Here is an 18,345-nt window from a genome sequence, read left to right as displayed (position 1 = left end):
AGAATTGGTAATAGCAACTTTTTAAATTGTCATTAGTTCTGCAGTTTTAGCTGAAATGTAGTACAGAGAAGAACAGACATTTGGGTTCAGTTGCTTGAAGTCTGTAAATTAAAAACAACTTAGTTTTGTACAGGTTACACACATGGCCATTTATGTGAAGGCCTTCCAAGACTAAATCCTTTGTTGTTTAAAAAATTGGAACTTGTTTTCCCTTCTTGGAAGGGAACATTGATAGTCAACAGTTTCTAGAGATTGTCATCTCATATTTATAAAATGGGCATGTGGCTGTAAGGCACCATATAGGAAATTAGTAGTTATGTATTTTATTTTATATGCCAATCTACTTTATTGTGAAATGATTAGAGGTTTGAATCAGGACTCGTGAAAACCTGTAGTGAAATACCTTAAGCAGTTAACTGTAAGGCGTGACTAGGAGTTGCTCCGTGGATTGGTGATATGTTGTGGACTACTTACGTCTGCATTTGTTCCTGTGCTAATAAACAATATTTTAAAAAAAGGAAAAAGAAGAAGAGGAAGAAGCTCAGAGTGTAGTGGTAGGAAGTGGGTCGTGACAGTGGGGATAGCACTTCCCCATTCCTGTGTGCACGGGAATCAGTGGTGTGAAATGGGGGCAGAGGAGGGGATAGGCAATAATACTTCCTGGAGGAACTGACTCTGAGCCAAGTTTTAAAAAATAAGGAAGAGTTTGGACAGGGGACGAAGGAGAAGAAAGATGCTCATGTACGTATTAATGCTCATATTCTTCTATGGGCCACATAGCGCTAAGTAGAGATAACTCTTGTGTCTACTTCCATCGACAATATTCACACCTCCCATCAGCCCATTTAATTGAAAGGCTGCGATGCATCCCTGGGATACTGAGGACTGAATCCTCTCTCAAAACCCTTCTGATATCTTCGCTCCTCTAAATAAAGCTGGCTGATCCTGCAGGGCAAACCCTGCATAACTAATGCTACTGATGTCCAGTGCATGCCTGTCTTCACTCATGCTTTCTCTAGCTGAGGGAATGGGCTTGGACAAGGCGAATCATTTGTCCAGGCTTGCACAGAGATCATTAGAAGCACAGCCAGGAGTCAACGCCAAGGACCTGTTCTTTTCACCACAACTTGCTGCCTGATACATTTTTCTCCCACCTTTCTTCCCCCGAGAGTTTATTTTTGGTAAAAGGCAGGAAAATTCATTTTTCTACAAGGGAAATCGGCTTCTAAACCATTTGAAAATCTTGATACATATTATATATTTTAAAAGACACACAAAAATAATGGAGAAGTGGGACTAACAGAACAGGTGCTGTAACTTTATAAAGGTTTGCCTACATTTAGAAACAGCACACACACACACACACTTTTTAATTTATGCAAACTAAAAATGTATATAAACAGCACAGTACTGTAATACTGGACCATGATACACTACCTGCACACATAACTACCACTGTTATTAATAAACCTTTGGGACACTCAGTTTTATGACCAGCAAGACATCAGTAAGTCTTTAAAATCTTCTCCTTTCTGGGAGAGTATTTCTGGACATTCATTTTTCCATCTAATATTCAAATATAGGAAACTGATTCCACAAGGTGCTTTAGTCAATTAGACTTCAAATACTGTTTTCCAGCTTGAGTTTTTGGATCGTAAACAGTCCATGGGACCACACACAAATACTATGACAGAAGAGTTGTTGCATTAAGTCTTTTGATGGCGCTTGATTGGTGATGAAGCTTTATGGCGTGCAGACCAGTGCACTGAAGGGGATCCCATTTGAGTTAATACTTTGTGCATCCTCAGGAGAGGTCCATTCAGAAGAAGTCCAATCCAGCAAGGAGTGCTCGTTACCTTCTGCGTTCGGTATTCTGTTCCCCACCCTTTCACAAAACTCGTGCTTATGGTGCACATTCTAGCTAGTGGATACGTGGCTTCAAAACCCCGGTAACAACAGACTGAGCCAGAAGAGCAGCAAATTCCTGGTTGTTGTAGATTTTTCAGAGCAAAGCCTGGTGGAATTTTACACACTGTTGCAGGGTGCCAGCTGTATCTCTGATTGCATTTGGGGCTCTGCACAAAGATTGCACCGTCACTTAAGCACTCAGCAAAATGTTCCCCACCTATGTAATATAAGCACTCTCCTCTTCCTGCATGTCCTCTTGTCATTTCTACGGTAGCATTTCAACTGATGTTGGAGAAGAAACCTAAGCAGAACCTTTGGAAATTTAATAGATTACGGTAGCATTTCAACTGATGTTGGAGAAGAAACCTAAGCAGAACCTTTGGAAATTTAATAGATCTGCGAAGCTGTCTACAGTGAGTGAGGGTTGTGATGCATGGAAGGCCTCTCCAACTCCCTTGTTTAACTCATAATATGTTACTGAGCATCAAAATGCAGGTTCTGAGTAAGTAACTGGGTGCAAATCCAAACTCTGATTCACAGGGGAAAGAGCCGGAGGAGATAGTTTTGCTGGAGAGCCTGTATCCATACTTTGGTTCAACTGCTGATCACTTGATTCTCTATCTTTGCTGATACATCCAGGAGGTGGTGTTTCTGGGATGTAATTACTCTGTGGCTCAGTTCCCCTTGGGAAATTAGTGTTTTCTGGAATGGAGTGGGTACAATCATGCAGAGGTGGTAGTTTTGTTAGGATCTCAGTGAGCTGTAGCATTAATACCAGAGGCAAAACTTGTGTCTCAACTCTCAAGTAGTGGTAAGAGTTTACACGTCTGAGTACTTCATCCTTTTTAAGATTAAAAGCATATTCGCAGTTTTCAGTTACTTTGAGTTCATGATGACTGTGAAGATCAGGCCAGCGCCATAATTGGCAGTGTACAACATGGGCCAATCTTTTTCGATGAGATACCCACCAAAAGGTGACCATCAAGAGATCTGGTTTGTTCTGAGAAGTTGTAAAGACCTGTCATTTCCCACTAATCTATCATATTTGGTGTACTCGGTCCCCATATTCCAGAGCAAGTGCTTGGTATGGTGACACATTTAGTATTACAATTTGGAGTGGTGACGGCTTTCTCAAGCTCATTCTAATCATCCTGTTTTCTTTAGTTTCTCCACCAAACTTTTAACTGTTTTCTCACATCATTCTTCCTGTCCATTCTACTCTCCTCTACCTGCTTCCTCAGATCCATCCACCAGCTGATGTCTTCCATCCCAGCAGTCTGTGCACAACCAGTGGCGTGAATGGCAAGATGGATGACATGTTCTTACCTAAGACAGCAATCCACACTAAGAAAATATCCTCCTTTGTCTAACCTGGTCCCAGGCTCTGGGTTCACCCTGTCAGAGCCAGGGGTCTGGGACCTTTTGTTCCTTCCTCTTCCGAATGAGACGAGGGGCTGGGAGGGGAGAGGGGAATGGGTGATTGGAGGCAGAGCTGAAAACACTGTCCCGCTGCCTGGCCTTCCGCCCACGCCCCAGCCGGTGCGGCCCCTGGGAAGGAGCCGGTGGGGATGCTTGTCCCACGGCAGCCCCTCCTCCCTTCAAGCGAGTGCCTGCACCCCTGCCTGCTACCTTTTTAAACACATGTGACTGAAGAGTGATATTAAGGATGGTTGTTTGATGGGGGTGAGGTAGAGTGTAGCAACACCCAAATCTTGAAATTGAAACACGAAGAATCTTAGATGCTTCATGGAATAATATATCATTTACTAGGAAACAAAGACACTTACTCAATAAAAAAAGACAGAAACATTTTGCCTTCCACATCCGAAGGCTGCAGTTCAATGAAATTAGAAATAAATCTCACCAACAAGAAGGGGTTATCCAGTCACATAGAAGTGAGCACTCCTAAATAAAGCAGCAGAGAGGGAAGCAATTCGGAACGGAGTATTTAAAGAACAAAGATATAAACACGGCATGTCATAGAAATTTATGGGATGCTGCCATGACGGTGCTTACAGGAAAAATATTGCTCATGATGGCCTCTATTAGCGAGGACGAAGAAAAACCGGGAATTAAGTCACTACCTAAATAACCCAGAAGGGGTACAAATTATCAAGAAAGGAAAGTGGGAAGAGTAATAAACCCCCAAACAGCAATGATTAAAACAGAGACATAAAATTGAACTTGAAGCCCAAACTAAGCCAGTGCACTCCGAATTACCTGGATGCTTGTTTAAACCACAGATGCCCTGGCTCAAGCCCAGACTGACTGACTCAAACTAATGGAGAGTTGGGGCCCTGGAATCTGAATTTTTGACAAATTCTCCTCATGGTTGTTAGGCAGGCAGCACAGCCACCTTTCTGTCCTCTGTTGTTGAGAGCTATTTCTATGCCGATTCTCTTCCATGAGCCTTCGTGGGTCCCTGGTCAGCATGACTTTTGGTAACCTTGACCCTCTCTTCCCTCAATGGTGGGAGCGGCTAGGTCACTGTGAGACTCCAGCCTCAGGACACAGCTGATTGGTCTAAGAGTGAACTCTTGACTCTGGCCGGGTCAACGTGTTCTTTTCCCAGGACTTTTGTATTTGGAGCCAAGAGAGTGATGCAGCCTGCCTTTCGTTGTCTGGATTCTTATTTATGAAGCAAGGAGCTCTCTGACACCTGATTTCCCATGTTGTGAAGTAGCAAGAGGAAGAAGCTGGTCTTTAAAAAGAGAGAAAGTTGAAGGCAAGATATAGAGGCCAGAGAGAAGACGAAATCCCAGCATTCATTCAAATCCTTGCTTCCTGTTGTCCCAAGACCTAGTTGCTTTTCTGCCTTTGGTTTCCAAGAGACACTCCATGCACTTATAGTATTTCCCTTCATGTGTAAGCTGGCTTGAGCAGGGTTCCCGTCCCGTACATCAAACGAGGCATAGCTAACTCACAAGTTTACTCAGTTCCTTTCTTTCCAGGCATGGGCTTCCAATATCACCACCCACACTCATCCTCCTGGGCGAGGAGTAAGGATGCAGCTATGGGGCATACCAGCTGTGCCTAGGTGATGCTTTCTGGGTCCTGGTATGGTAGAAGCTTGTCATGAGTCAGACCCTACCTACTTTCTTCTCTGTGACACACCTACTGGAATCTTAAGTTCAAATTTGATTGTGCAGCCAAATAACCACAGAGATGGGCACAGATATAGCAGCATGATAGAGGTGGCCCATCCTTTTGAAAATTACGGAATAAATCCTAAACCATAGAGTCTGTATTCATCATATTTTTTTAAATTGATAAGACACCCCTAATAATAGGTGCTGTCAAAGTAATCATCACCCAATTGTCAAGAATGTCTCATTCAGGCTGAGGATGGTGTTAGGACTGGGTATTCTGAGAAGAGTGGCACATAGTCACTGTCCCATGGAGTCTGACTGATGAAGGGACAAAAATGTCAATAAACAAGGCAGGAAGAAGTGCCAAGATGGGGACTCAGCTCTAACCGGAGATGTCAGAAAAGGCTGCCCTGGGGGAGGAGCTAGGTCCTTAGGAATGAGTTCATAGGTGGATCAGGCAGCAGAAAGGGCAGTGGGAAGCATGCTTGAGACCCTTATTCATCCGGGTCACTGGAGGAGGGAGGGGCCACGGGGGAGAAAGGCAGCAATGTCTAGTGGTGTTTGGAAATGAGGCAACTGAGGGTGTGAGACAATTGAAGTAGCGGGCTTTCACGAGAGCACGTGAATCTGAATCTAGGATCTTATGACTCCAAAAAGCAGGCTCTTCCTACAAGACAGCATGAGCGACAGACCAAACTTGCATTTCAGGTTAGATCCTCTGCCTGCTCTGGGAAGAAGGGGCCAGGACTTGAAGCAGGGAACCTAATGGAAAGGATCTTGTGTTAAGTCAGGTGGAAGGTGATGTCCTTGTCCCATCTCACTCTCATAGTTATCCTCTTAGGTGGGTACTATTATTTCCTCCATTTTACAGGTGACAACACTGAGGGTCCAGAGGCTGAGTGATTTCCCAACGGGCACAAAGCTGGCATGTGGTGGTCCGGACAGTCTGGCTCCTGAGCCTATGGTCTCAGCCACTACACTACCTCTTAACCAAGATAGTGGCCTCCAGGGTGGAGAAGAGACAGAAAAGTTTAATAGTACTTGAGAGAAAGAATTGCCAGGGACTCGATGACTGGTGAGATGGGGCTGGTGACGGAGAGGAGGGAGTTAAGGGTGACAGTTAGGTCCTGGTTGGGTAACCAGTGGACCAACAAGCCTCCTTCACCTCTAAGAGGGAATATAGGATGGGACGTGGAGATGGTTTGAGGAGGAAGGGGGAGATAATGAATTTAGTTTGGGGCATATTGATTCTGCTATGCCTGTAGGATGACTACGCCAGAATTGTGAGGATTCAGCAAATAACCATAATTCATCCATCCACTTAACAAATATTTATTCAACGCTTAATTTGACAATGCTGTGCGCCCAGCATCATCTCCAGGCTCTTGAGGAACATTTTGTCACGTTTATTTTTGATATCATCTCTGGTATTATCTTGTTCCTTCCTTCAGAGTTTCCGCTCATAGCAATCATCAGTTATCAATCACAGATGACAAAGTCTGTGGCTAAAATGACATTTCCACCACTCAAAGCCACAGATGTGTGACTGCCATTGTGTGGCAGGGCACCTTCATGCTAACTCTGTTTCATGGGGAACATCAGGGAAGACTTGGAAATTCTTGTCTTTTTGCCCATCTTTTCCTAAGTGTCTGCCCTGACCAAGCCCAGAGCCAGAGCTGAGAAAGGCAAGGTGCCTGCCTTTCTGAAGCTCCCAACCTGGGGAGGAGAGGGGAGGGAGCCATGCCTCTGACAAGGCCGGGAGGTGGGATGCCTTGCAGAAATGGTTATGATGGGTTGTGGCTGATGGAGAGAAACCTGCAAAGTCACTGATTTCATCTCCAGTTGTGCTTGCTAGTGATGCCTACGTAGTGTGGTGAGGTGGAAACCACATCCATCCACAAGCTGTGTGATGCTGGGCAGCTCACTTTACCTCTCTGAGCCTTACTCCCCCATCTCTAAATGGGAATATGATACCTAGTTTGTAGGGACAGTATGGGGATTTTATATGAAACTATTGCAAAATACTTGGCACACAGTAGGTCCTCTCCTTCTGTCAGTCAGTCATTTAGGGGTCTTGATTAACAGCAGCTTCCCATTTCAGTGATGCTTATAAATCCACTTGACTTTCTGTAAGTTTCTATGGGTGTGTACATAGGTGACATTTGAATTTTCATATAGGTATGACAAATCTATATTACTACATGTGTTTTTGATTAATTTTCTGCAAAAGAAAAATGAATTAGAGCTGCACTGGTGTGATTGTTATATAAATGTACAATATAGTTTCATTTCTCAATATTTTACATTTCTATTGAGAGGACTATAACTTCAAAGAAGTTAATAAAAATTACCCATATTCCCTAGACATTAAGCCACCTCATTTTATCTTCCTATTGTTACTCAGGGACAGCTGTATTTTCCCAGAGCTGCATCATGGTCTGCCCCCCATTTTGTTTTGTCCTTTTGTACTTAATCATTTCACAAATCTCTCTCTCCTCTCCCTCTCTCTCTCTCTCTCCCCCCTCCTCCCTCCCTCTCTCTGTCTTTTAATGCCTTTGTATTCAGTACGTTCTGAGGGTTTCATGATATTTCATTGCATTGGTATTCATTAGTTAAGAAAGCACTCTTCAATGCTTAATATTTCAGTCGGCCTGTGATCTATTCTGGATAAATAGGACTAGGGATAAGATAGGGATAAGACCCTTTCTGTGATAATGCCTGTGTCCTTCTGGGCACTTGGAAGGGCTTCTTTTCCTAAATGAGGGCTCACTCTCTCATTTTGAGCCCCCTGCTAAGAATTAGGGTTTGATTTTAGAACTCACTCTGTTTCTTCCCTTGTAGACCATGTGGGTGGCCTTGTCCTATTTAAGAGGCTCAAACTGGTTGTTATTTACACAAGAAGAGAGATTTGTTACATTTCACCAAAAGAATATAGCATTACAAGGAGCAGATAGCTGAAGATAATGAAAACAGCAAACAATCTTTATTGAGTGTTATGTAAGTGATAGGGGCTCTTCGAAATTCACCATGTCCTCACCTCAACCTGATGAGTCAGGTACAATTCTTATCCCTGTTCTGCAGAAGAGGGAGTTGAAGTTAGAGAAGTTAGGTGACTTGGCCAAGTTCACACAACTGGGAGATGACCTCAATATGGACGCTCAAGAGCTCAGGTCTAGGTTAAAACTCCAGCGGTGCCATCTGCAAACTGGGCATCCTTCAACAAGCCATTGGAAGACTCTGAGCCTCAGGTTAACTTGTCAAGTATTAGTACATGTCCTATTTTGAAGGATAGAGGCAAGCATTAGGCAAGTGACTTATATAGCTGCTTATCCAGTACCTGACATAAAGTATTTGCTCAGCAACAGTACCAGCTGTCTTTCCCCTCCTTCCTGAAATGCTAGGATCCCAGCCCTGCACCCAGCCGTGACACCTCTGATCCCAGAAAGACAATTCTATGCTCTATCGAACTGTTTGTGCTCCTCAGTTGTTTTTATGGCTTGTGAGTTCATTTTTTCTTGGGAATATTGTTGACTCCTTCAGGCAATGCTTGTGGTGAGAGGCCAGACCCCATTTGTTTCCATTTTAATAAGCTCAGTGAGTAGGGGGAAGTGGGTCTTAGGGTGGGAGCCCCAGGCACTAGAAAACACTCAAGAAAACCACCCTCAGGTCAGGTCTTAACCCTTTGCTGCTCAGGGAGAGGCAGCTTGAGGAGAACACACTCCTTACACTGTAATTTCACAGCCCTGGAGGTTCAAACAGAGCGAGAGAGGCAGTAACTGCCAGAGGTTAGTGACTCTATCTGCTTGCCTCAGCCTCTCTGAGTACAAGCTCCTGCAGTGCTGATTTTATTCCTGAGGGTACCTGGACTAGAAGTTTGAGTCTCCATGGCTTTTTCCCAAAGCTGTGACTGGGGAGAAGTAAGAACAGAATTCCTAATATTTCCCCCTCTCTTTTATATTTCCACTGCTGGGCTGGGCTGCCTCCTGCCCAGACCAAAGCTACCATCACCTTCCACCTTATCCTCCAGCTCAAAACAGCACCCAGCCCCCAATAGTTTTTCATCATTTTTAGTTCTTCCTTTCGAATTCCTTCAGGCTCCTTTGGAGATGATTTTGGGAAGGGATTAGCAGCTGTGCTTGTTCTGAATCTTGACTGGAGCTGGAACCTGAAAAGAAACTTCTATTTACCATCCCTTTTAGCTTTTGACATCTCATACCACCCCTTCCATGGGGCCTTCATCATTCAAATACATACCCTCACGCACACCCATGTAGCACACAGGCTACTCCTCCAGCATCGCCAGGGGTGCGGGAAAGGTATGGTAGGAGGAGGAGACCCAGTCTTTGCCCTCACCCTGCCATGAACACCTCCTTCTGAGGTCACCATGGCTACCCGTGACTCCTGATCTTCCTGACGCTCTGATGTCCAGGTTTATCTTTGATGCTATGAGATGCCCCAGCATTCTTCTGATACCCTTCCTATTTTCCTAAGACACTTATTCACTCATTTAACACGTATTTGTGGAGCATTAATTATTTGCCAAGCACTGTGCTACATGAACAATTAAATTGGCTTCTCTTTCTGTTACTTACAATCAAAAGTGTCTTAGTTAAGACACCAGGTATTATTATGTTTATTGTGTAGATGTGAATGTGGGGGGCAAGGGAGCACAAGTGAGCCTACACTAAAAGACCTTAGCCAATAAGGGTGGAGCTAGGAAATAAATCTTTGCCTGAGCTTTTCCCACTCCCAATCACTGAATCTCTGTAAATGGCTAGTGGGTTGGAACTGTCCCTCAGCCTGGTCCACAAAGCAACAACAAATCTTTCAAGGACGGCTACAAGGGGGAATGTATTAAATCTCAAGCTTCCCGTATAACTTAAAATTTTTAATATCGTGTATAATAAAAAATAAATCATATATTATTTAAATGCTCCTTTCCCCTCCCTTATCAAGTATCTGGGGGAGGCAGAGAGAGAAAAGAGAAAGGGGCAAAGCTAGAGACAGAAGCCAAGAGAGAGAACTTTCAAATATCATTTGATGCCTAAATGTCACAGGCTTGAAAAATTCAACAGAACTCTCACGCATTCTTTCCCACAGGGGGCTACCCTTTAAACAATGACCTTTAAAAAAAAACAAAACCCTCAAGTAAACAAACAGCCCTGATACTGATGACATGTGGTTTTTTTGTGTTTGTTTTTCAATCAGTCTGCACATTCCACTCTTGACGGGATGAATTTTATCAGCCCAAATGGGGAGTATTTTGGGCAGGAATCTAACAGATTCTTTTGGACCACATCTGTCTGAAGGTGACTGAGTCCCTGGTTCTTCCAAGATGAAATGGTTTAAGTAATTATCATTTCCCGTGGCTGCAAAAAATTTCATTTCTCCTGCTAGCTGCCATGATTTATCTGGAGATTCGGAAAGGCATGGTTGGAACACAGAGTATTTTGTAGGAAGACATGTCAATTACAGGTGCAGGTGCTACCTCTCCAAAGATCTCAAAGAATGGTTCAAAAGCCATCTGTGTTTCATAGTGGAAAGGGTATGGTGCTTGAAGTCTGAAGGCCTTGGTGCCATTACAAAGCTCCCAGAGGGAGCTGTGGGTCCCAGAAGTCTTTCCAGATAATAGCAGATGTTTTGCAAGCCTGCTGGAAACAAGCAACCCTCTTAAGAAATATAGGTAGTAAGAGCTCTGCTTAAAATTGGGACTCTGAACAACTGCACAACAAAAGACTGATAAATCTTTGTAATTAATATTAAACATGTTGATATATGGAAGTGACCTTCCCAGCTCAGACTAATGTTCAAGTTTCATTAGGTCCTGGGTGACAGAGAAGAAAGATCTGAGTGAGCTCTACACATAGAAATAATTTTTTCTTAGCTGAGGGGCTCACTAATTGCTGGTGAGGAGGAATTAGAAGTTGATTATATTTGCTCTATATAGTATGATTACAAGTATTCTGAACTCAGCCCTTGAATATCTTCAAAGATCCAACTATAGCATCCCTTTCTGGTGTTAAGAAAAAGGTAAACTCTGTAGGGCCGGCCGAGTGGCGCGATGGTTAAGAACTGGCTTGGGATGCCAGAGGGCCCCGGTTCGGATCCCACATATGCGGGCCAGTGACACTGCCCTCTACAGCTAAGATGCTGAACAACAGCTCAACCTGGAGCTGGGCTGCCAGCGACGGCATAGGCTGCAGCCCTGTGGCAGTGGGTTGCCATGGGCTACCGTGTGTAGCCAGCAGCCAGCGTGAGCGGCCAGCAGCCAGCGTGAGTGGCCAGCAGCCGCTGTGAGCGGCCATCCAGAAGCCGGCGATTGATCTACCTCGCCCGGGAAGAGCGCAATGATGGTGCCAACTTGGGCCAGTGAAGCAACGTTCCTCCACAACTAGACTGAAGAACAAAACGACAGCAACTTGTCTGTTCCCCTTCCCCCAATTCCCCAGCACTGTTCCCATCTCCCCGATTCCCCAATAAAAATCTTTAGAAAAAAAAAAAGGTGAACTCTGTAGTTATACTCACTGTCTCCAGTTCCTTTCTCCCATTCTCTCTTGAATCCATCTTAATAACACTCATCAGGGTCTCCAGTGAGCAATGCTAAACCCAATGGTCCAATCTGAGTTCTCACTCATGCTGAATTCTCAAAGGCATTGGACTCAGGTGCTCACGCCCTCTTTCCTGAAATACTTTCTTCCCTTGGCTTCCCAGGTAACGTGTTCTCCTGGTTTCTAATTGCCCCACCTCCACTCACTGTGTCCCCTTAGTGCTCTTTCCTGGTTTCTCCTCACCTTCCCAGCATTTAACAGTAGAGAATGCCAGGGATGTCAATGGATCATGTCTCTTACACGCCTACATCCAACCCTTGGTGAGTTGATCCAATGCTATGGCTTTAACAACCATCACTAGGCTGAACCATAAACAAAAATCACCCTTTTGTAGATCAAAATGGTTGAACGTTGGCATTTTCATATGTAGGTTAAACCTATGACTTCCAAATGTTATCTCCCCTAAATGTTATCTCCCATAAAGTCCATATACCTCCGTCTACTTGTGTATTATGCTTGATATCTTCTGTTAGATGTGTAAGAGGTATTACCAGCATGGTTTAATCAAAACCAGTCTCCTGATAACGCCCCTGCCATCTCCTCATCCCCCACTAAACTTGCAATCTTGCTTATTTCGGTTAATGACAATTCCATTTGTTTTGAGTTGTTCCGCTAAAAATCCTTGGAGTTATCCTTGAATCCTCTATTCCTCTGACAATCAACATTCAATCCATCTGCAAGTCCTTTGGACTTTAACTTCAAAATATATCCAACCCTGACAACGTTTATCATCTCCACCATGTGTTGGGTCAAGGCATCATTATCTCTCACCTGGCTTATGTAATACCTTCTTAATTGGTATCCTTACTTCTGTCCTTGCCCACGAAAGCAGCTGAAGGACTCCTGTTAAAACACAATTTAGGGCCGGCCGAGTGGCGCGATGGTTAAGAACTGGCTTGGGACGCCAGAGGGCCCCGGTTCGGATCCCACATATGAGGGCCAGTGACACTGCCCTCCACAGCTAAGATGCTGAACAACAGCTCAACCTGGAGCTGCGCTGCCATGAGTCGCTGGCGACGGCGTAGGCTGCAGTCCCTGTGGCAGTGGGTTGCCATGGGCTACCGTATGTAGCCAGCAGCCAGCGTGAGCGGCCAGCAGCCGCAGTGAGCAGCCGTCCAGAAGCCGGCGACTGATCTGCCTCGCCAGAGAAGAGCGCAATGATGGTGCCAACGTGGGCCAGTGAAGCAACATCCTCCACAACTAGATTGAAGAACAAGACGACAGCAACTTGTCTGTTCCCCTTCCCCCAATTCCCCAGCACTGTTCCCATTCCCCCAATTCCCCCAATAAAAATCTTTAAAAAAACACACACACACAAAAAAACAAAAAAACAAAAAAACCCCACACAATTTAGATCATGTCACTCTTTGGCTCAAAAATTCTGACGTACTCAGGGTAAAATCAACGGTCTCCCAGCCTCTGCAGAGATCTGGTCTCTGTTTCTTCCCTGGCCTTGACCGTGGACTTCTCCATCTCACCCACTCCAGGCACCCTGGCCTCTTATAGTTCTTCCATATATGCTTCTGGCTCAAGACCTTTGCACTGGGGAGTTTTTCTGCCTGGAATGCTTTTCCCCTACAATGCCATCTGGTGCACTCCCTTCATCTCCTGCAAGGCATTGTTTAAATATCCCTTTTTCATGAGGCCTTTCCTGACCACCCATTTCCAAATTGCAGCCCTCCCCGCTACCTTCCCATAGTCATTTGTCTCTTGTCAGCCTCCCCAGCTAGGAAGGGGGTTTCGCTATATGTTGCTCATTGCTGTTTTCTAATACTCAGAACAGCATCTGGACTGTAGTGCTGTTCAATCCATATTTCTTGATTAAGTGACTAGGCACCAGGACCAAGCTATTTGTGGGAGAATGCATGTTGCCAAAAAAACTTTCAGGGAATTTCCTTGTTTTCTCAACAGTCAACTGGGAAATATAGCCAGGACTGAAAGCATCCACACCATAATATTGGTCATTATGCGTTTGAACCCCCTATTTCCACACCTTGCCACTATGTGCCAGTCTGTGCCAAGTGCTATGGATACAACGAAAGCAAAGCCATCCTGGTACTTGCAACTCACGGAGGTTCTGTATAGTGGGGGACACAGACATTAACCAGATAATCACACAAACACGTGCAAAAGTGGAGCTCGGACAAGCGCTGTGAGGGAGAGCTCCTCAGAGCGACAAGAGCTTTATCGGGAGGATTCAAGAAGGCTTCTCAGAGGAGGTTATACCTGAGACGGAAACGATGGAGGGACATGCTCCTCTGATTGGTGCAGAAGTGGGCACGTGACTCCTGCTAGGCCAATGCCTTGCCATGCCCCTTCTCAGCAGTAAGGAGCGGGCAGGCTCTCATCCACACACCCTGATCTCTTCTGAACCCTGCTCCTGTCACCTTGGGGCTGCTGCCCTCCATGGCAGGTAAGAAAGCTCCGGAGATGCCACGAGACTTGTTGACCGGATTAAATTTTGGGTTTTTGTTTCTTTTTACATATTTCTCTGGACTGAAACACACTGTCTCTCGGTCCAGAGATAGGGTATAATTTGGTGAAGGCGAAAGTGAGTGAGGAGCTGAGTCAGAATTAGAACTCAGACCCCTGGCCTCCTAGTCCAGCCCCTTTGGGAATGTTTTGGGTTTCTTTGTGCAGCTGAATTGAATCATCCCTGATACAGAAGGTCGGCCTGTTGAGTGTATTGAGTTCTTCAGGTTATGACAATGGACTTGTCCTGAATTACCTGGGCTCCATTTGCTACAACACCTGTGAGCCTTGGTCAGCGTCTTGAATGGAATTTCAATAGTGCCCAGAAAGGGCCTGAGGAGTCAGGACCCACGTCCGCACCTGGCTCTGCTGATGCCAATAAGTTACCTGTGGTTTTATGCAAATAACTCCCTTTCCCCAGGTGTCAGTTTCCTCATCTGGAAAAGGAGAAGTTTGAATCACAAAATCTCTGAGGGCTCTTCTAACTGTGATGATCATAGCTTTGGATCAGATGCCCAACCTGGGTCTCTTGTCCTTTCCATCTCTGTCCTCTTAACTCCTCACGGCATTTCATTGGCACCACCCTTGGGACCATGGTCCATTTTGCCTTGCACCTATCTTCCCAAGAGGTGGGAGGGCTGTCTTGGTCTAGTGTGGCAGAGCTAGCCACCCTCCCCTGCCAGCTCCATTCAGGCTCAGAGCCTTCATGCCCCCGTCCCCCACTCCGGGGAGGTGGGTGATTGATGGCCCCTTCTCAGCAGTGAGGAGCAGGCAGGCTCTCATCCACACACCCCAATCTCTTCTGAACCCTGCTCCTGTCACCTTGGGGCTGCTGCCCTCCATGGCAGGTAAGAAAACTCTGGAGATGCCACGAGACTTGGGGACCTGCTTCTGGGCCTGGTGGCCTAGTGGCTACAAGACTCAGGCTTTGGAGTCAGAATAGCACTGGGTGGAGGCCTGGCCTCATGTCTGTGGGCTGTGTGACCTCTCTGAGCCTCAGTTTCCTTACCTGTAATATAGGGACACCAGCCCCATCCACTTCGGAGGTACCACGTGCCATGCTCTGTATACAGCTGTGGGCACGTTGGTGATTAGAGTTGATTCTTACTGCTACAGTATCAGTGTTGTTTATTAACATGCAAAGTGCTTGCTGTCCCCCACCTGGGGCTGGGCCTGTGCTTGAGCCTGATGGCCAAGGGCTGCTCTCAGAAACGCCGGCCACCTGCCCAGAGCCTCGGAGCCCTGGGACTGGAGCCAGGCCTCACACCCACCTTCCCACCACTGCGCCCTGACCATGGACACCCTTCCTGTGGGAACTTGCAGGCTTCAGTCAATATGAGGGGAAAGGCCGAAAGTGGCACTGGGCTGGCCCCGCCCCCAGGCCTGGCTGCACTCTGTTCCCCAGGGTCTCTGCTAATATACGGACAGGACACGTGGTTTCTGTGCACCTCCTCCAGCTGCTGGAGCTGATGGCAGGAAACCAGTGAGTGCCAGAGAGCAGGAGGGCCTGGTGAACCCCAGACAGGCCAGGGAGGCCTGGCACCTCCTGTACTCACTCAGCACGCAGTGGGCCTGCAGAAACCCGCTCCTAATGCCTCGCCAGGTTGTCCCTTTCACTTGGAGAGGTTCCCAAGACCAAGGACATCTCCCACCACATGCATGCACGCGCACTGACACCACCCCACTGGCTGGGGTACTCCCTCTCCCCACTCTGCCAGCCAAACATGACAATTCCATCTTCATAGTCTTGGTTGGAACAGGTCCTGTGGAGCCTGAGAGGGAACCTGTGGGCAAAGGCAGCCCACGGGGACAGCCTGATCCTGTTCCCAGTGAAGCGTCCCCTGGTCCTCTGTGCCCTGATACCAACCGCACGCTCGCCCTCCTCTGACCAGCCACACAGGCCCCGGAGCTGACTTCTGGCTCCCATCCTTTCCAGCTGTGGGACTTGGAACTTACTCAACCTCTTTAAGCTATGACCTTTGTCTCTACAACATGGCTGACTCAGCGGCTTCTCCAAGAGGCCACAAGAAAACTCAATGGCTGACATGGTAGGAAACCAAGGGGAGGGCCTACTAGGGGACCACTGATGGCAGGGGGGCCTTTGGAGGCTGCACAGGACACCCCTATCTTGTTCTTTCCATCAGTCAATGCCCAGCCCTGTCCCAGGAGCAGGGAGCTGCCTGGTGAGGACACCTCCTTTGCATTAGAGCTTCTCAGCCAAGGCAGGTGATGGTCCCCAGGGTGTGGAGCCAGGTGTCCTTCCTCAAGGAGGGCTTGAAAAACATACCCCCCAGCTGCCAATGCTCTACAGAGCTGGGAAAAGTGTCAGTGGAGTGCCAACCATCCCAAGCAGGGCTCTAGGCCATGAGCAGGGGTGAGCTTGCCTGGACCACTCCCTGCCTGCCTGGGCTGGGGAATACCTTCCTTCGGCAGCCCACAAAGTTGGCTATGCAGTGCTGTCCTGTGGAAGGACCTAGCAGACTCCACTGTTCTTGTCTGAGCAGGCCTAAACCTGGGTGCCGCCACCCTGTCAGTCCCTGCCTTGGCGGCGGGATGTCACCAAGCTGCCAGACAATTCTGTGCCTCAGATTCTTCACGGGTGAGGCCACTGACATGCCCAAGAGCTCCGATGAAGAGCTCCTTGGTTAAAGTGTGAGGCATGCTAGTGCATCCTGGGTAGGCTTCGTGATGACATGGGATGCAGCCCTGCTGGCCCTGAGAGATGGGTGACTAAGAGGCTGGTCATTGCATTTGCAGCCAAGGCAGTGAGGGGGTGGGAAAGGCAGCACCAGCCCCACCTCTCACTCAGGTGGACTTAGCAAGGTATTGCCACCCATGGCCCCTGGCGGGCTGTCCCCAAGGCCAGGAGGCCAAGCAGGGCAGGCACTCATATTACAAGTGGAGATGACAACAACGGGGCTGCTGAGCGGCCCCCACAGATGAAGGGGTGGCTGCTGATGATGGGCACCTGGCGGAGCAGCCTCTGTGCCCCCAGCTCTGCTCTAGCAGGCCTGCCTGCAGTACAGCAGGTAGTTATGTCTGACTTCTACCGGTGAAGAGTTCAAAGCTCAGAGAGGTGGAGTGACTTGCCCCAGGGTGCCCAGCAGTAGAGGGAGAACTTGGAGCTGAGTCTGACTGGCCAGCTCCAGGCGGGAGGAGGAAATGGACTTGGGACTGGGAGCTTTTCCATCCTACTGCCTCTGTTCTGTTCTGAGGGCGCCCGCCACCCTTCAAGTTCTCTGAGGTCAGGCTCTTCTTCTTCATGTTCTACCCTTGCCCGGCTTCTAGAACAGGGCCTTGGATGCAATGAGTGTTCAGTAAACATTTGTCAGATAGATGACTTATGGGTTCAGACATGTTGTGGCTCAAGATAGGATGGAAAACAAGGTCTAGAGAAAGGTCTGACCATGAAGGAAATCACTATGTGAACTTCTGCTTACGCTTGTCTGGCTGGTCTGACAGCACTGGCTTCCTGTGGTAACAAGATGGATTCACTGTGGTCCTCTTGTAAAGGAAAGAGTGTTGGCATTGAAATCAGACAGCCACTGTGTCCCTTACCAGCTGGTGGCCTTTGACAAACTTTTTTGAGACTTAGTTTTTTTTCTTTTTCCTGGGGGAATATCATGCCTGCCCTTCGGGGTTGCTGAGATGAAACTACTCATGTCAAGCTCTCATCGCAGCCTCTGGCGTACAGTGGGGGTGGGGAAAGTCCATTCCCTTTTCTCCTAGATCCCAAGCCATCCTCGTAACATGCTGTACAGGGAGGGCAATGCCTCAGGGGCAAAGGCCAGCGGCTGCGTGCTTGCTCCAGAGGAGGGTCAGGGTCGCGCGTGATCCCTGGAATGAACTTTCCTGATGTGCCATTGGATTCAGCACCTTCAACTCCATTCTTTTTGAGTTCACTGCTTTACCATAATCTCACACTTCAACACAGCAGCAGACAGCAGAAGTCACCTTGAAGGAGGCCTAGGCTCGAGATCATAGATATGAAAAAGTTCATTCTGGGTCCTCTACTTCCTCCTGCTAAATTACCTCCCTGAGTCCCTGTCACCAGCATGGGTGTGCGTGGGGCCAGGTTGAGGCACCACTAGCCAACAGCAGGTGGGGTCGAGAGTAAGTAGATCACAGCCCTGGGCTTCTCTGCTGGCAGCTTCTGGGGCAAGGGTCTGTACCAGGAATCCCAGGTCCCAGGCTAAGGCCAAGGAGTGAGCCCACAGTTGGGGCAGCCACTGAGGATGGAGTAGGGACCAAGGGAGCGGGCCTTTGGA

General features: G+C 47.3%; 1 pseudogene; it reads right to left on the bottom strand.

Annotated features, from left to right (window-relative positions):
• Nucleotides 1–1,706: 1,706 nt before the first annotated feature.
• On the bottom strand, nucleotides 1,707–3,226 carry LOC109374971 (mothers against decapentaplegic homolog 2 pseudogene; annotated as a pseudogene).
• Nucleotides 3,227–18,345: the final 15,119 nt, after the last annotated feature.

The sequence above is a fragment of the Hipposideros armiger genome, unplaced genomic scaffold, assembly GCF_001890085.2.
Source record: "Hipposideros armiger isolate ML-2016 unplaced genomic scaffold, ASM189008v1 scaffold_881, whole genome shotgun sequence".
NCBI classification, from domain to species: domain Eukaryota; kingdom Metazoa; phylum Chordata; class Mammalia; order Chiroptera; family Hipposideridae; genus Hipposideros; species Hipposideros armiger.
The sequence above is the reverse complement of the archived record's forward strand: the minus strand, read 5'-3'. Positions and strand labels throughout refer to the sequence as shown.